This window comes from Somniosus microcephalus, unplaced genomic scaffold (assembly GCF_052327205.1).
Source record: "Somniosus microcephalus isolate GS21.2 unplaced genomic scaffold, FLI_Smic_1.0 unresolved_chr8, whole genome shotgun sequence".
NCBI lineage: Eukaryota > Metazoa > Chordata > Chondrichthyes > Squaliformes > Somniosidae > Somniosus > Somniosus microcephalus.
The window spans coordinates 9,512,700-9,531,807 of record NW_028225186.1 but is presented as its reverse complement, the minus strand read 5'-3'; positions in this window follow the sequence as shown (position 1 = coordinate 9,531,807).

The following is a 19,108-nucleotide window of genomic DNA, read 5'->3' as shown; positions in this document are numbered from 1 at the left end:
ATTCAGGTTGTGGTCACTGGATCAATTTCTGTCGATTCCTTCAGTTTGTGGTCAGTGGGATTGTTTCTGTGTATTCAGTCATGTTTTTGTCAGTGTTCCAGTTTCTGTGTGTTTGGTCAGGATTTCTTCAGTTGGTCACTTTCTGTGTTTTTGCCAGGTTGTGGTCAATGGTTCAGTTTCGGTGTTCTCGGTCAGATATTGGTTAGTGTGTCACTTTCAGTGTTTGTTCGGTCAGGTTGTGGTCAATGGATCAGTTTCTGTGTGCTCGGGTATGTTGTGTTCTGTGGGTTAGTTTCTGTGTGTTTGGTCAGGATTTGGTCCGTGGGTCAGTTTCTGTGTGCTCAGTAAGAATGTGGACCGTGGTTCAATTTCTGTGTGCTCGGACAGGTGGTTGTCATTGGGACAGTTTATGTGTGTTCGGGCAGGAGGTCATCATTGGGTTAGTTTCTGTCTGTTCAGTCAGGTTGAAGTCAGTGGATCAGTTTCTGTGGGTTCCGTCAGTGTGTGGTCAGTGTGTCAGTTTCTGTGTGTTCGGTCAAGTTATTGTCATTGGGTGAGTTTCTGTGTTTTTGGTCCGTATTTGTTCAGTTGGCCACTTTCTCTGTGCGTTTGGCCAGGTTGTGGTCAATGGGTCAGTTTTGTTGTTCTCGGTCAGGTTGTGGCCAGGGGGCCAGTTTCTGTGTGTTCCATCAGGTTGTGGTCAGTGGGTCAGTTTCTGTGTGTTTCTTCAGGTTGGGTTCAATGGGTCAGTTTTGTTGTGTTCAGTCAGGTTTTGTCCACTGCGTCAGTTTCTGTGTGTTGAATCATTTTATGGTCACTTTGTCAGTTACTGTGTGTTCGGTCAGCATGTGGCCAATTGCTCAGTTTCTGTGTGTTCAGGCATTTTATGGTCAGTCGGTCAGTTTCTGTGTGTTCGGACAGGTTGTGGTCAATCGGTCAGTTTCTGTTTGTTTGGTCAGTTTGTGTTCAGTTTGTCAGTTTCTGTGTGCTCGGTCAGGTTGTGATCAGTGTGTCAGTTTCTGTGTGTTCGGTCAGGTTGTGGTCATTGGGTCAGTTTCTGTGTGTTCCATCAGGTTGTGGTCAGTGGGTCAGTTTCTGTGTGTTCTTTCAGATTGTGGTCAGTGGGTCAGTTTGCATGTGTTCGGTCAGATTGTGTTCATTGCATCAGTTGCTGTGTGTTCAGCCAGTTTGTTGTCAGTGGGTCAGTTTCTGTGTCTTTGGACAGGTGCTGGTCTGAGGGTCAATTTTTGTGTGTTCGTTCAGGTTGTGGTCACTGTGTCAGTATGTGTGTGTGGTCAGTTCTGTGTCAGTGGGTCATTTTCTGTGTGTTCATTCAGGTTGTGGTTATTGTGTCAGTTTCGGTGTTTTCAGTCAGATTGTGGTCAGTGGGACAGTTTCTGTGTGATCGGTCAGGATTTGATCTGTGTATCAGGTTCTGTGTGGTGATTCAGGTGGTGGTCAGTGGTTCAGTTTCTGTGTGTTCAGGCAGGTTGTGGTCAGTGGGCCAGTTTCTGTGAATTCATTCAATTTCTGGTGATTGTGTCTGTTTCTGTGTGTTCGGTCAGGTTGTGGTCAATGGCTCAGTTTCTGTGAGTTCATTCATGTTGTGGTCATTGTGTCAGTCGTTATGTGTTCAGTCTGGTTGTGGTCAGTGTGTCAGTTTCTGTGTGTTCAGTCAGTATTTGTTCAGTGTGTCAGTGTCTGTGTGATCAGTTAGTTCTTGTTCATTGGATCAGTTTCTGTCGGTTCGATCAGTGTTTGGTCAGTGGGACGGTTTCTCTGTGTGTTCAATCAAGTTGTTGTCAGTGGTTCAATTTCTGTGTGTTCGGTCAGGATTTGTTCAGCGTGTCACTTTCTGTGTGTTTCATCAGATTTTTGTCAGTGGGTAAGTTTCTGTGTGTTCAGTTTGGATTTGGTCAGTGGGTTAGATTCTGTGTTTTCTGTCAGGTTGTTGTCAGAGGGTCAGTTTCTGCGTGTTCGGTCTGGCTGTGGTACCTTTGCCAGTTTCTGTGTGTTCCGTCAGGTTGTGGTCAGTGGGTCAGTTTCTTTTTGTTCGGTCATTTTGTGGTCATTGGTCAGCTTGTGTGTGTTCGATCAGGTTGTGTTCATTGAATCAGTTTCTGTGTCTCCAGCCAAGTTGTGTTCAGTGGGTCAGTTTCTCTGTGTTTTGACAGATGCCGATCTGTCGGTCAGTTTCTGTGCGTTTAGTCAGGTTGTTGCCAGTGGGTCAATTTATGTGTGTTCATTCAGGTTGTGATCAGTGTGTCAGTTTCTTTGTGCTCAGTCAGGAGTTGTTAATTGTGTCAGTTTCTGTGTGTTCGGTCAGGTTGTGGGCAGTGGGTCAGTTTCTGTTTGTTCATTAAGGTTGTGGGTAATGTGTCAGTTTCGTTGTGCTCTGTAAGATTGGGGTCAGTGTGTCAGTTTCAGTGTTTACTCGGTCAGGTTGTTGTCTATGGGTCACTTTCTTTATGCTCGGGCAGGTTGTGTTTTGTGTGTCCGTTTCTGTGTGTTTGGTCATGATTTGGTCCCTGGGTCAGTTTCGGTGTGCTCAGTAAGGTTGTGGACAGTGGCTTAGTTTCTGTGTGCTCGGATAATTGGTGGTCTGTTGGTCAGTTTCTGTGTGTTCAGACAGGTGGTGGTCAGTTGGACAGTTTCTGTGTGTTCAGTCAGCATCTGGTCAGTGGATCAGTTTCTGTGGGTTCCGTCAGTGTGTTGTCAGTGGGACAGTTCCTGTGTGTTCTGTCCGGATTTGTTCAATTGGTCACTTTTTGTGTGTTTGGTCAGGTTGCGCTCAATAGGTCAGTTTCTTCATGTTCGGTCAGTTTGTGGTCATTGTGTCAGTTTCAGTTATTGTTCGGTGAGGTTCTGGTCAGTGGATCAGTTTCTGTGTGTTCAGTCAGGATTTGCTCAGTGTGTCAGTTTCTGTGTGCTCGGTCAGGTTGGGATCAGTCGGTCAATTTCTGTCTGTTCGGACAGGATCTGGCCAGTTCGTTAGTTTCATTGGGTTCACTCATTTTATGGTCAGTGGATCATTTTCTGTGTTTTCCGTCAGTGTGTGGTCAGAGGGTCAGGTTCTGTTTGTTCGGTCAAGTTGTTGTCAGTGGTTCAGTTTCTGTTTGATCGGTCCGGATTTTATCAGTTGTTCAGTTTCTATTCATTAGGCCAGGTTTTGGAATGAAGGCCCTTTTCTGTGAGATCGGTCAGGTTGTGGTCAGTGGGTCAGTTTCAGTGTATTTTCAGTCATGTTGCGGTCCATGGGTCAGTTTCTGTGTTTTCGGTCAGGTTGTGTTCAGTGGGACATTACCAGTGCATTTCGTCAGGTTGTGGTCAGTGGGTCATTTCATGTGTGTTCGGTCAGTTTGTGTTCAATAGGTCAGCTTCTGTGTGCTCAGTCAGGTTGTGGCCTGTGGGTCATTTTCTGTGTGCTCGGACAGGTTGTGTTCAGTGGGTAAGTTTCTGAGTGCTCGGTCTGGCTGTGGTACATGGGCCAGTTTCTGTGTGTTTGGTAATTTTGTTGTCAGTGGGTCAGTTTATGTGTGTTCGGTCAGGATTTGGTCATTGTGTCAGTTTCTGTGAGTTTGTTCAGGTTGTGGTCAGTGTGTCAGTTTCTGTGTGATCGGTCAGTTGTGGTCAGTGGGTCAGTTTCTGTGTGTTTGGTCAGGATGTGGTCAGTGGGTCAGTTTCCTTTTTCTAGGTCAGGTAGTTGTCAGTGGGTCCCTTTTTGTGTGATTGCTCAAGTTGTGGTCATTGTGTCAGTGTCAGTGTGTTTTGTCAGGTTGTGGTCAGTGGGTCATTTACTGTGTGTTCAGTCAGGACTTGGTCACTGTGTCAGTTTTTGTGTTTTCAGTCAGGTTGTGGTCAGAGTGAAGGTTTCAGTGTGTTCAGTCAGGTTATGGTCAGTCGGTCAGTTTATGTTACAATATGTGGGAGCTGGTGGACACCATTGATGCTCACGGTGATCACATTTGCAGTAAGTGTTGGCTGCTCTAGGTATTCCGGCTCCGTGTTGAAGAGCTGGAGTCCGAGCTTCAAACACTGAGACACATCAGAGAGGGGGAGAGTTACCTGAACTCTGTGTATCACGATTTATTGACACCAATTAGATTAATTAATTCAGAAGTAGTCCGTGGCCAGGGTCAGGATGGTGTGACTAGAAGTGAGGTAGTTACGGGGATCCAGGAGGTAGTGTTGGAGGAGCCACAGCCCTTGCACTTGTCCAACAGGTTCCAGGCACTTACTCCCTGTGAGGATGGGAAAAGGGACTGCGGGGAGGATGAGCAACCTGGCCACAGCACCGTGGAGCGGGGGGCCATTCAAGTGGGGGGAGTTAAAAGAAATGTTGTATCGGTAGGGGATAGTATCGTTAGGGGGATAGATAGACTTCTTTGCAGCCAAGAGCGAGAGTCCTGAAGGCTGTGTTGCCTGCCCGGTGCCAGGGTTAAGGACATCTCCTCTGGACTGGAGAGAAACTTGGAGTGGGAGCGGGAGGATCTAGTTGTCGTGGTCCATGTTGGTACCAACGACATAGATAGGACAAGGAAGGAGGCTCTGCTGAGGCAGTTTGAGCAGCTAGGGGTCAAATTAAAAAGCAGAACCATAAGGGTAAGGATTATTACCTGAGCCACGAGCGAATTTGGCTAGGACAAATAAATTTGAGATTTAAATGCTTGGCTCAAAGTCTGGTGTGGGAGAAATGGGTTATGCTTCCTGGGACACTGGCACCAGTGCTGGGGCAGGAGGGAGCTGTTCCGTTGGGACGGGCTTCACTTGGCCAGTGCTGGGACTAGAGTCCTGGCAGAACATATAACTAGGGCTGTAGAGAGGGCTTTAAACTAACTAGTGGGGGGGAGGTTCCTAGAGCGCAAATAAAAAAAATGACAACAGAGAAGGTCATAGACTTAGGTAGCAGTGGGGAAATTAAAAACCAGAGCGTGTCAGGAAGGGGCAGAAGGTATGGAGTAAAAGGTAAAGTAATAAAAAGGGCAACAGCAGGAACTAAGTGACACAAAACATATTTGAAAGTTCTCTATCTGAATGCACGTAGCATTCGTAACAAAATAGACGAGTTAATGGCACAAATAACTACATATGTGTATGATCTTGTGGCCATTACAGAAACATGGCTGCAGGGTGACAATACCTGGGAATTAAACATACCAGGTTATTTAACGATCAGGCAGGATAGGCAGGAAGGAAGGGGAGGTGGGCTGGCTATGTTAATAAAGGAAGGAATCACTGTAATACAGAGAAATGATATTGGGTCAAAAGACCAGGATAGTGAAACTGTTTGGGTGAAGGTAAGGAATAATAAGGGGAAATAAACACTAGTGGGCGTATTCTATAGGCCTCCGAACAGTGGCAACTCTGTTGGACGGAGTATCAATCAGGAAATAATTGAGGCTTGTAATAAGGGAACATCTATAATTATGAGGGATTTTAACTATCATATTAGTTGGGCAAATCAAATTGGGCAGGGCTGCCTTGAGGATGAGTTCATTGAGTGTATTAGGGATGGTTTTCTTGAGCAGTATGTAACTGAACCGACCAGGGGGCAAGCAACCTTAGATCTGGACCTTTGTAACGAGACAGGATGAATTAAAAATGTCGTAGTAAAGTATCCCCTTGGAATAAATAACCATAACATGGTTGAATTCCATATTCAATTAGAGGGTGAAAAGGTTGGATCTCAAACAAGCCTGCTAAGCTTGAATAAAGGAGACTATGAAGGTATGAGAGCGGAATTGAGTAGAGTGGATAGGGAAAATAGATTAAAGGGTAAGACGATACATGATCAGTGGTGTATTTTAAGGAGTTATTTTACAACTTCCAAAAAAAATATATTCCACTGAGGAGAAAAGGGTGTATAAGGAAAGACAGCTATCCGTGGCTAAGTAAAGAAATTAAGGAGAGCATTCGACTAAAATCAAGGGCATATGAGGTAGCCAAATCTAGTGGGAGGATAGAGGATTGGGAAAACTTTAAAAGACAGCAAAAAATAACAAGAAGATTGATCAAGAAAGGGAAGATAGATTATGAAAGTAAATTAGCAAAAAATATAAAAACATATAGTAAGAGTTTTTATATTTATATAAAAAGAAAAGGGGTGGCTAACGTAAATGTTGGTCCCTTAGAGGATGAGACCGGGAAATTAATGGTGGGAAATATGGAGATGGCAAAAACATTGAATGAATATTTTATATCAGTCTTTACAGTAGAAGACACTTAGAATATCCCAACACTGGACAAACAGGGGGCTAAATCGGGGGAGGAGCTAAACATGATCAAAATCACTAAGGAATTGGTACTCGGTAAAATAGTGGGACTCAAGGCGGATAAATCACCTGGATCTGATGGCTTAAATCCTAGGGTCTTGAGGGAAGTGGCGGTAGGGATTGTGGATGCATTGGTAATAATTTTCTAAAACTCCCTGGACTCGGCAAAGGTCCCGGCAAACTGGATAACAGCTAATGTAGACAGGGCAGTAGACAGAAGGCTGGAAACTATAGACCGGTTAGCCTAACATCTGTGGTATGTAAAATTTTGGAGTCCATTATTAAGGAGACAGTAACAGGACATTTGGATAATCATAATTTAATAGGACAAAGTCAGCATTGTTTTATGAAGGGGAAGTCATGTTTGACAAATATGCCGGAGTTCTTTGAGGAAGTTACATATAGGGTGGATAAAAGGGGAACCAGTGGACGTAGTGTATTTAGACTTACAAAAGGCATTTGACAAGGTGCCACAAAAAAGGTTATTGCTTAAGATAAAAAATCACGGAATTGGGGGTAATATTTTGGCAAGGATAGAGGATTGGCTATCTAACAGACGGCAGAGAGTTGGGATAAATGTTTCATTCTCAGACTGGCAATCAGTAACTGGTGGTGTTCCGCAGGGGTCAGTGCTGGGTCCCCAACTCTTTACAATCTATATTAACGATTTGGAGGAGGGGACCGAGTGTAACATATCAAAGTATGCAGATGATACTAAGATGGGAGGGAAAGTAGTGAGTGAGGAGGACATAAAAACCTGCAAGGGGACATAGACAGGCTAAGTAAGTGGGCAGAGATTTGGCAGATGGAATACAATACTGGAAAGTGTGAGGTTATGCACTTTGGCAGGAAAAATCGTAGAGAAAGTTATTATCTTAATGGCAAGAAACTGGAAATTACTGAAGTACAAAGGCATCTGGGGGTCCTGGTGCACGAAACTCAAAAGGTTAGTATACAGGTGCAGTAATTGATTAAGAAGGCCAATGGAACGTTGGCTTTCATTGCTAGGGGGATAGAATATAAAAATAGGGAGGTATTGCTTCAGTTGTACAAGGTATTGGTGAGACCGCACCTGGAATACTGCGTACAGTTTTGGTGTCCATACTTAAGAAAGGACATACTTGCTCTCGAATCAGTACAAAGAAGGTTCACTCGGTTAATCCCGGGGATGAGGGGATGGACATATGAGGAGAGGTTGAGTAGATTGCGACTCTACTCATTGGAGTTCAGAAGAATGAGAGGCGATCTTATTGAAACATATAAGATTGTGAAGGGGTTGGTTCGGCTGGATGCGGGGAGGATGTTCCCGATGATGGGTGAAAATAGAACTCGGGGGCATAGTCTTAGAATAAGGGGCTGCTCTTTCAAAACTGAGATGAGGAGGAACTACTTCACTCAGAGGGTGGTAGTTCCATGGAATATGCTGCCCCAAAAAGCTGTAGAAGCTACATCATTATGTAAATTTTTAACAGAAATAGACAGTTTCCTAGAAGTAAAGGGAATTAAGGGTTACGGGGAGCGGGCAGGAATTTGGACATGAGTCTAGGTTCCGATCGTTCATGGCCCTTTGGGTAGCAGAGCGAGCCCAGGGGCCGTGTAGCCTGATCCTGCTCCTATTTCGTGTGTCTAATTATGTTAGATTCAGGAGATGCTTCTGTGATAGTGGATTGGCGGTTGGGATCAGATCAGCCATGATCTTGTTTAACGGCGGAGCAGGCTCGAGGGGCCGATTGGCCTACTCACGCTCCTATTTCTTATGTTCTTATGTTCTTATGTGTGTTCGGTCAGGTCATGGTTAGTGTGTCAGTTTCTGTGTGATTGGTCAGGTGGTGGTCAGTGGGTCAGTTTCACTGTGTTTCGTCTGTATTTGTTCAGTGTGTCAGTTTCTGTGTGCACGTTCTGGTTGTGGTCAGTGTGTCAGGTTCTGTGTCTTCTGTCAGGTTGTGGTCAGTGGGTCAGTTTCTGTGTGTTCAGCCAGGTTGTGGACAGGCGGTCAGGTTCTTTGCGTTTGGTCATGTTGTGGTCAGAGTGTAAGTTTATGTGTGTTTGGTCAGGATTTGGTCAGTGTGTCAATTTCTGTGTGACCAGTAATGTTTTGGTCATTGTGTGAGTTTCTGTGTGTTCGGTCATGTTATGGTCAGATGGTCAGTTTCTGCGTGTTTGGTTGGGTTTTTGTCAGTGGCCCAGTTTCTGTTTGTTCTGTCAGGTTGTGGTCAGTGGATCCGTTTCTGTGTGTTTGGTCAGCTTGTGGTCATTTGGTGACTTTCTGTGTGTTCGGTCAGGTTCTGGTCAGTGCGTCAGTGTCTGTGTGCACCGTCAAGTTGTGGTCAGTCGTTCAGTTTTGGTGTGTTCGGTCAGGATGTGTTCATTTGTTCACTTTCAGTGTCTTCGGTCAGATTGTGGTCAATGGGAAAGTTTCTGTGTATTTGGACAAGTTGTGTTCAGTGGGTCATTTTCTGTGTGTTCAGTCAAGATTTGATCAGTTAGTCAGTTTCTCTGTGTTCAGTCAGTTTGTGGCCAGTGGATCACTTTCAGTGCGCTCCATCTGCGTGTAGTCAGAAGATCAGTTTTTGCTAGTTCGGTCAAGTTGTTGTCAGAGGTTAAGTTTCTGTGTGTTTGTCAAGATTTGTTCAGTTGGTCAGTTTCTGTGTGTTTGGCCAGGTTGTGGTCAATGTGTCAGTTTCTGTGTGTTCCCTCAGGTTGTGGTTAGAAGGTCAGCTTCTGTGTGCTCGGTCACAATATGGTCAGTGGGTCAGTTTCAGTGTTTGTTCATTCAGGTTGTGGTCAATGGGTCCGTTTCTGTATGTTCAGTCAGGTTGTGGTCAGTGTGTCATTTTCTCTGTTTTCGGTCAGGATATGTCAGTGGATGATATTCTGTGTATTCGATCAGGTTGTGGTAAGTGGGTCAGTACCTCTGTACTCAGTCAGGTTATGGTGAGTGGGTCAGTTTCTGTTTGTTCATTCAGGATTTGGTCGATGGGGCATTTCCTGTGTTCTCGGTCAGGTTATGGTCAGTGGGTCCGTTGCTGCATGTTCAGTCAGGTTGTGGTCACTGGGTCAGTTTCACTGTGTTCGGTCAGTATTTGGTCAGTGTGTCAGTTTCTGTGTGCTCGTTCAGGTTGTAGTCAGTGGGTCAGTTTCTGTGTGATCAGTCAGGTTGTGGTCTGTGGGTCAGTTTATTTGTGTTTGGTCAGGCTGTGGTCAGTGGGTAACTTTACATGTGTTCGGTCAGGATTCGGTCAGTGTGTCAATTTCTATGTAACCAGTATGGTTGTGGTCAGTGGATCAGTTTCTGTTTGTTTGGGCAGGTGGTGGTCAGTGGGTCAGTTTCTGTGTGATCGTTCTGTGTATATGCTCGGGTTGTGGTCCCTGGGTCAGTTTCTGTGTGTTCAGTCAGGTTATCGTCTGAAGGTCAGTTTCTGCATATTGGTCAGTTTGGGTTCAGTGGTTCAGTTTGGTTGACTTTGTTCAGTATGTGGTCAGTGGGCCAGTTTCTGTTTGTTCGATCAGGTGTGTCAGTTTCTGTGTGTTCTGTCAGGTTGTGGTCAGTAGGTCAGTTTCCATTTGTTCGGTCAGGTTGTGGTCAGTGGGTCAGTTTCTGATTGTTTGGGCAGATGGTGGTCAGTGGCTCAGTTTCTGTGTGATCGTACAGTTTGTCATCAGCGGGTCAGTTTCTGTGTGGTACGTCAGGTTGTGGTCAGTGGCTCAGTTTCTGTGTGTTCGGTCAGCTTGTGGTCAGTGGATCAGTTTATGTATGATCAGACAGGTTGTGGTCAGTGCTTGGGTTTCAGTGTTTGTTCCGTCAGGTTATGGTCAATGGGTTAGTTTCTGTGTGTTCTGTCAGATTGTGATCATTTGTTCACTTTCTTTGTGTTCGGTCAGCTTTTGGTCAATGGGTCAGTTTCTGTGTGTTTGGTCAGGTTGAGATAAGTGGGCCGGTTTCAGTATGCACCATCAGGTTGCGGTCAGTAGTTCAGTTTCTGTGTGCAAGGCCAAATTGTGGTCAGTGGGACAGTTTCTGTGTGCTTGTTCAGGTTGTGTTCAGTGGGTCAGGTTCTGTGTGTTCGTTCTCGTTGTGATCAGTGTGTCAGTTTCTGTGTGCACCGTCAGCTTGTGGTCAGTGGGTCAGTTTTTGTGTCTTCAGTCAGGTTGTTGTCAGTGGGTCAGTTTCTGTGTGTTCAGTCAGTTGTGACCAGTGGGTAAGTTTCTGCGTGTTCTGTCAGGTTGTGGTCAGTGGGACAGTTTATGTGTGCACCATCAGGTTGTCGTCAGTGGGTCAGTTGCTGTGTGTTTGGTCAGGTTGTGGTCAGTGGGTCAGTTTCTGTGTGTTCGGTCAGGTTGTAGTCAGTGGGTTAGTTTCTGTATGCACCATCAGGTTGTGGTCAGTGGGTCAGGTTCTGTGTGCTCTGTCAGGTTGTGGTCAGTGAGACAGTTTCTCTGTGTTCTGTCAAGTTGTGGTCAGTGGGTATGTTTCAATGTGTTCAGTCAGGATGTGGTCAGTGTGTCAGTTTCTTTGTGCACCGTCAGTTTGTGGTCTGTGGGTTAGTTTATCTTTGTTCGAACATTATGTGGTCAGAGGTTCAGTTTCTGTGTGTTCAGTCAGGCGGTGGTCAGTGGGTCTGTTTCTGTCTGTTCGGTCAGTATATGGTCAGTGGATCAGTTTGGTTGAATTCGGTCAGGATGTGGTCAGTGTGTCAATTCTGTGTGTTTGGTCTCGAAGTGGTCAGTGGGCCAGTTTCTCTTTCTTCGGTCAGTTGTAGCCAGTTGGTGAGATTGGGTGCGATTGGTCAGATTGTGTTCAGTGGGGCAGTTTCTTTGTGTTCGGATAGGATTTGGTCAGTCTGTCAGATCCTGTGTGTTCGTTCAGGTTGTCGTCATTGTGTCAGTTTCTGTTTGTTAGTCAGGTTGTGGTCAGTGGGTCAGTTTCTGCTGCTTCGGTAAGGATGTGCTCAGTGGGTCAGTTTCTGTGTGTTCGGTCAGGTTGTGTTCATTGTGTCAGTGTCTGTGTATTTTGTCAGCTTGTGGTCAGTGGGTCAGTTTCTGTGTGTTCAGTCGGGACTTATCACTGTGTCAGTTTCTTTGTTGTCGGTCAGGTTGTTGTGGGTGAGCCAGTTTATTTGTGTTCGGTCAGGTTGTGGTCAGTGTGTCAGTTTCTGTGTGTTTGGTCAGTTTGTGGTCAGTGGGTCAGTTTCCGTGTGCTCGGTCAGGTTTTGGTCAGTGTGTCAGATTCTGTGAGTTCGTTCAGGATGTGTTCAGTGGGTTAGTTTCTCTGTGTTCGTTCACTTTGCTCTCAGTGAGCCAGTTTATGTGTGTTCCACCTGGTTGTTGTCAGTGGGTCAGTTTCTTTGTGTTTGGTCAGGTTGTGGTCAGTGTGTCAGTTCGGTGTGCTCAGTAAGGTTGTGGTCAGTTTGTCAGATTCTGTGAGTTCGGTCATGATGTGTCCAGTGGGTCAGTTTCTGTGAGTTTGGTCAGGTTGAGCTCTTTTTGTCAGTCTTCGTGTGTTCGGTCAGGTTGTGGTCAGTGGGTTTATTTCTGTGTGTTCGGTCAGGTTGTGGTCAGTGGACCATTTTCTGTCAGTTCCATCAGTGCATGATCAGTGGTACAGTTTCTGTGTGTTTGGTCAAGTTGTTGTCAGTGGGTCAGTTTCTGTGTGTTCAGTCAGGATTTGTTCAGTTGGTCACTTTCTGTGTGTTTGTCCAGGTTGTGGTCAATGGGTCAGTCTCGGTGTCTTAGGTCTGTTTGTGGTCAGTGTGTGAGTCTCAGTGTTTGTTCTGTCAGGTTATGGTCAATGGGTCAGTTCCTGTGTGTTCTGTCAGATTGTGATCATTTGGTCACTTTCTTTGTGTTCAGTCAGCTTGTGGTCAATGGGTCAGTTTCTGTGTGTTTGGTCAGGTTGAGGTCAGTGGGTCGGTTTCAATGTGCACCATCAGGTTGTGGTCATTAGTTCAATTTCTGTGTGCAAGGCCAGGTTGTGGTCAGTGGGACAGTTTCTGTGTGCTAATTCAGGTTGTGTTCTGTGGGTTAGGTTCTGTGTGTTCGTCCTCGTTGTGATCAGTTGGTCAGTTTCTGTGTGCACCGTCAGTTTGTGGTCAGTGGGTCAATTATTTTGTCTTCAGTCATGTTACATAAGAACATAAGAAATAGGAGCAGGAGTAGGCCAATCGGCCCCTCGAGCCTGCTCCGCCATTCAATAAGGTCATGGCTGATCTGATCCTAACCGCCAATCCACTATCCCAGAACCATATCCTGAATCTAACAGAATTAGACACACGAAATAGGTCAGTGGGTCAGTTTCTGTGTGTTCAGTCAGTTGTGGCCAGTGGGTAAGTTTCTGTGTGTTCTGTCAGGTTGTGGTCAGTGGGACAGTTTATGTGTGCACCATCAGGTTGTCGTCAGTGGGTCAGTTAATGTGTGTTCTGTCAGGTTGTGGTCAGTGAGACAGTTTCTGTGTGGTCAGTCAAGTTGTGGTCAGTGGGTATGTTTCAGTGTGTTCAGTCAGGATGCGGTCAGTGTGTCAGTTTCTTTGTGCACCGTCAGTTTGTGGTCTGTGGGTCAGTTTATGTTTGTTCGAACATTATGTGGTCAGAGGTTCAGTATCTGTGTTTTCAGTCAGGTGGTGGTCAGTGGGTCTGTTTCTGTCTGTTCGGTCAGTTTACGTCAGTGCATCAGTTTGGTTGAATTCGGTCAGGATGTGGTCAGTGCGTCAATTTCTGTGTGTTCGGCCTGGATGTGGTCAGTGGGCCAGTTTCTCTTTCTTCAGTCAGGTGTAGCCTGTAGGTCAGTTTGGGTGCGATTGGTCAGGTTGTGTTCAGTGGGGCAGTTTCTTTGTGTTCGGACAGGATTTGGTCAGTCTTTTGGTTCCTGTGTGTTCGTTCAGGTTGTGGTCATTGTGTCAGTTTCTGTTTGTTAGTCAGGTTGTGGTCAGTGGGTCAGTTTCTGTTGATTCGGTAAGGATGTGTTCAGTGGGTCAGTTTCTGTGTGTTCGGTCAGGTTGTGGTCAGTGTGTCAATTTCTGTGTGATCGGTCAGACTGTTGTCAATGTGTCAGTTTCTGTGTGCTCGGACAGGTGGTGGTCAGTGTGTGAGTTTCTGTGTGCTCGGACAGGTGGTGGTCAGTTTCTCAGTTTATATGTGTGCTGTCAGGTTGTGGTCAGTGGGTCAGTTACTGAGTGTTTGGTCAGTTTGTGTTCCTTGTCTCAGTTTCTGTGTGTTCAGTTCATTTTTGTTCAGTGGTTCAGTTTATGCGTATTTGTTCATGTTGCAGTGCGGAGATCAGGTTCTTTTTGTTCAGAAATGTGGTGGTGTTTGGGTCAGTTTCTGTGTGTTCAGTCAGGTCTTGGTCACTGTGTCAGTACCTGTGTGGTCGGTCAGGTGGTTCTGGGTGAGCCAGTTTATGTGTGTACGGTCAGGTTGTGGTCATTGTGTCAGTTTCTGTGTGTTTGTTCAGGTTGTGGTCAGTGGGTCACTTTCTGTGTGCTTGGTCCTGTTGTCGTCAGTGGGTCACTTTCTGTGTGTTTGTTCAGGTTCTGTTCATTGTGTCAGTGTCTGTGCATTTTGTCAGCTTGCGGTCAGTGGGTCAGTTTCTGTGTGTTCAGTCGGGACTTATCACTGTGTCAGTTTCTGTGGTGTCCGTCAGGTTGTTGTGTGTGAGCCAGTTTATTTGTGTTCTGTCAGGTTGTGGTCAGTGTGTCAGTTTCTGTGTGTTTGGTCAGTTTGTGGTCAGTGGGTGAGTTTCTGTGTGCACGGTCAGGTTTTGGTCAGTGGGTCAGATTCTGTGAGTTCATTCAGGATGTGTTCAGTGGGTCAGTTTCTTTGTGTTCGGTCATGTTGTGGTCATTGTGTCAGTCTTTCTGTGCTCGGTCAGGTTGTTGTCAGTAGATCAGTTTCTGTCGTTTCCTTCAGTTTGTGGTCAGTGGGACAGTTTCTGTGTTTTCGGTGTGGATTTGTTCTGTTGGTCACTTTCTGTGTGTTTGGCCATTTTGTAATCAATGGGTCAGTTTCGGTGTGCTCAGTCAGACTGTGTTCTGTTTGTCAGTTTCAGTGTTTTTTCGGTCAGGTTGTGGTCAATGGGTCAGTTTCCGTGTGATTGGGCAGGTTATGTTCTATCAGTCAGTTTCTATGTGTTATGTCAGGATTTGGCCCGCGGGTTAGTTTCTGTGTGCTCAGTAAGGATGTGGACAGTGGGTTAATTTCTGTCTGTTCAGTCAGGTTGTGGTCAGTGGGTCAGTTGCTGTGTGTTTGGTCAAGTTGTGATTGGGTCAGTTTCAGTGTGTTCGGTCCCTGTTTGTTCAGTTGACCACTTTTGTGTTTTTGGCCAGCTTGTGGTCAATGGGTAACATAGTAACATAGAGATAGGAACAGGAGTAGGCCATTCGGCCCTTCGAGCCTGCTCCGCCATTCAATGAGATCATGGCTGATCCTCGTCTGAGATCATAGCTGATCTTACCAGTTCAGTACCCCGTCCCCGCCTTTTCTCCGTAACCCTTAATCCCCTTAGCCTTCAGAAATATATCCAATTCTCTCTTGAAAATATTTATTGAATTAGCCTTCACAGCCCTCTGTGGCAGGGAATTCCACAGGCTCACCACTCTTTGAGTGAAGAAATTCTTCCTCATCTCTGTTTTAAATGATTTGCCCGCTATTTTTAGACTGTGGCCCCTGGTTCTGTGCTCCCTGGCCATTGGAAACATTCTCTCTGAATTCAGACTGTCCAGGCCTGCCATAATTTTATATGTTTCGATGAGATCCCCTCTCAATCTTCTAAACTCCAGTGAGTACAAGCCCAAACTATTTAATCTCTCTTCGTAGGTCATTCCCGCCATTCCAGGTATCAGCCTGGTGAATCGCCGTTGCACTCTTTCCATGGCAAGAACATCCTTCCGCAGATGGGGCGACCAAAACTGTACACAATACTCCAGATGCGGTCTCACCAGCACCTTGTACAGCTGTAGTAAGGTATCCCTATTCCTATACTCGAACCCCCTTGATATGAAGGCCAACATACCATTTGCCTTCTTAATCGCCTGTTGCACCTGCATGCTCTCCTTCAGTGACTGGTGCACAAGAACACCCAGGTCCCTCTGCACTTCCCCATCTCCCAATCTATTGCCATTTAGATAATAATCTACCCTCCTGTTTTTACCCCCAAAGTGGATAACCTCGCATTTATCCACATTATAGTGCATCTGCCACGTATCCGCCCATTCCCCCAACCTGTCCAAATCGCACTGCAGCCTCCTGACATCCTCATCAGAGCCCACCCCTCCTCCTAGTTTAGTGTCGTCAGCGAATTTGGAAATATTGCATCCAATTCCCTGATCCAGATCATTTATATATATTGTGAACAGCTGGGGTCCCAGGACAGATCCTTGCGGCACCCCGCTGGTCACTGCCTGCCACTCTGAAAACGAGCCGTTTATTCCAACTCTCTGTTTTCTATCCGCCAGCCAGTTCTCTATCCACGTTAATACTTTGCCCCCAATCCCATGAGCCTTAATTTTGCATGACAATCTTTTGTGTGGAACCTTATCGAAGGCTTTCTGGAAGTCAAGGTACACCACATCCACTGGCTCTCCCCCATCTATTTTACCAGTTACTTCCTCAAAAAATTCCAGCAGATTAGTCAAACACGATTTACCCTTTGTAAATCCATGTTGACTCTGTCCGATCCTTTCCCCATTTGTCAAGTGCTCCGCTATTTTATCCTTAATAATGGACTCTAGCATTTTGCCCACAACCGATGTAAGGCTTACTGGTCTATAATTCCCTGCTTTCTCTCTACCCCCCTTTTTAAATATTGGGGTAACATTAGCTACCCTCCAATCCACGGGTACTGTTCCCGAGTCAATGGAGTTCCGGAAGATGATCCTTAGAGCATCTGCTATCTCCAGGGCCACCTCCTTAAGTACCCTAGGATGTAGTTTATCAGGCCCCGGGGATTTGTCGGCCTTCAGTCCCCTCAACTTACCCAACACCATATCCCTAGAGATACTAATTTCTGTCAGCTCCTCCCTCTCATTAGTCCCTATGTTTGCCGATATTCCTGGGAGGTTATTTGTGTCCTCCTTTGTGAATACAGAACCAAAGTATGAGTTTAATTGGTCTGCCATTTCCTTATTCTCCATTATATATTCTCCCGAATCGGACTGCAGGGGACCGACTTGGGATTTTACCAGTCTTTTCCTCCTGATATACCGATAAAAGCTTTTGCAGTCTGTCTTTATTTTTGCTGCAAGTTTACTTTCGTATTCTATTTTCCCCTTCCTGATTAATCCCTTTGTCCTCTTCTGCTGTATCCTGTACTGCCCCCAATCTTCCGGTCTGGTGCTTTTTTTTGCCAGTTGATATGCCCTTTTTTTTGATTTTATGCTGTCCCTAATTTCCCTCGTTATCCACGGTTGAGTCACCTTTTTAGGTTTATTTTTATGCCAAACCGGTATAAACATGTTCTGGAATTCTTCCATTCTATCTTTGAATGCTTGCCATTGTCTATCCACTGTCAATCCCCCCAGAAACACCACCCAATCAATCTTACCCAATTCCCGTCTCATACCCTCGTAATTCCCTTTATTTAAGTTCTGGACCTTAGTCTCTGATTCAATTTCCTCACTCTCCATCTCGACTGAGAGCTCGATCATATTATGATCGCTCTGACCCAAGGGGCCTCGTACAAGAAGATTGGTGATAAGTCCCTTCTCATTGCACAATACCCAGTCTAAAATGGCCTGAACTCGAGTCGGCTCCTCGACATATTGGTCCAGATAACCGTCCCGAAAACATTCCAGGAATTCCTCCTCCTCAGAATTTTTACTAATTTGGGTAGTCCAATCAATATGTAAATTAAAGTCACCCATGATGACAGCTGTGCTCTTATCGCACGCTTCTCTAATTTCCCTTTTTATGCCTTCCCTCACCTCCATATTAAGTTTCTGTGTGTTCGTTTCGTATTTGTTCAGCTGGCCACTTTATGTGTTTTTGGCCAGGTTTTGGTCAATGGGTCATTTTTATTGTGTTCGGTCAGGTTGTGGTCAGTGGGTCAGTTTCTTTGTGTTTGGTAAGGTTATGATCAGTGGGTCAGTTTATGTGTGTTCAGTCAGGTTGAGGTCATTGAGTCATTTTTTTTGTGTTCGGTCAGGTTGTGATCAGTGGGTCAGTTTTTGTCTGTTCGGAAAGGATCTGGTCAGTGGGTCAGTTTCTGTTTGTTTCGTCATACTGTTGTCAGTGGGTCAGTTTCTGTGTGTTTGGTCAGGATTTGGTCAGTGGTTCAGTATCTGTGTGCTCGGTCAGGTTTTGGTCACTGGGTCAGTTTCTGTGTGCTCGGTCAGGTTGTGTTCGGTGGGCCAGTTTCCATGTGTTCCATGAGGTTGTGGTTACTGGGTCAGTTCCTGTGTGTTTGGTCAGTTTGAGGTCAGCGGGTCAGTGTGTGTGTATTCGGTCAGGTGTGTTTTCATTGTGTCAGTTTCTGTGTGCTCAATTCAATTCAATTCAATTCAATTTTATTTGTCATATATGCAGCAGACTTGTGTACTGCACAATGAAATGTTGATTTTTACGAGTTCTCTCAACATTGGAATAAATATGGCATACAATGATAAAAATACGAATAGAAATACTAATAGAAAGACAGTAATAATAAATAAAACAACAGTAATAAATAATAATAAATTAATCGTTCATGTATCTTATGGCCTGTGGGTAGAAGCTGTTTCGAAACCTGTTGGTACGAGACCGTATGCTTCAGTATCTCTTACCAGACGGGAGCAGGATGAAGAGGTTGTGGCTGGGGTGACTCACGTTTTTAATGATTCTCAGGGCCTTCCCCCGGCACCTCTCGGGGAGATATCCTGCACAGCAGGTAGTTTAATTCCTATAGTGTGTTGTGCAGCTTTCACTACCATCTGTAGAGCCTCGCGGTGTGTGGCGGTGCAGTTGCCATACCAGGCAGTGATGCAAACCGGACAGGATACTCTCGATGGTGCACCGGTAGAAGTTGGTGAGAATCTGGGGGGCCATTCCAAATTTCTTCCATCTCCTGAGGAAGAACAGGCGTTGGCATGCCTTCTTGGTTACAACGTCGATGTGATGGGACCATCTTAAGTCCTCCATAATGAATACACCCAGGAATTTGAAGCTGCCGACCCTCTCCACCTCAGCCCCTTCGATGTAGATTGGGGTGTGTCCCTCCCCCTGCCGCTTGTTATAATCCACGATAATCTCCTTTGTTTTGCTGATGTTGAGGGAGAGTTTGCTGTACATGCACCATTCCCCTAGGGCTCTTACCTCCTCCCTGTAGCCTGTCTCGTCTCCATCTGTGATCAGGTCTACAACGGTGTGGAGATGCCGGAGTTGGACTGGGGTGGACAAATGTAAGAAGTCACACAACACCAGGTTATAGTCCAACAGCTTTATTTGAAATCACAAGCTTTCGGAGCGCTGCTCCTTCTTCAGGTGAAGTGGAGAAATGCATAAAGACACAGCTTATTTTGTCAGAGAATTATGTCAGATGTTTACAGGTAACCTTTCCAACTGCCATTTATCGCACCTCGGCAGAGAGATAATCACAGCAGTCAAAGGTGTGAATGGTGTCCAAACAGGTCAGTCAGGGAAACATTACATCAAAGAACAATAAGGTGGGGTCACAAGGGGTCAAATATTGCAGATGCTGGGGTCTGTATGAAAAACAAAAAAACAGACAAAAAACATTTTTTTTTTTGGCTGGAAATCACAGCAGGTCCGGCCGCATCTGTGCAGAGAGAACAAGCCAATGTCGACTCGAGTCTGGATGACCCTGCATCAGGTGGGGTTACATGTAGCGTGACATGAACCCAAGATCTCGGT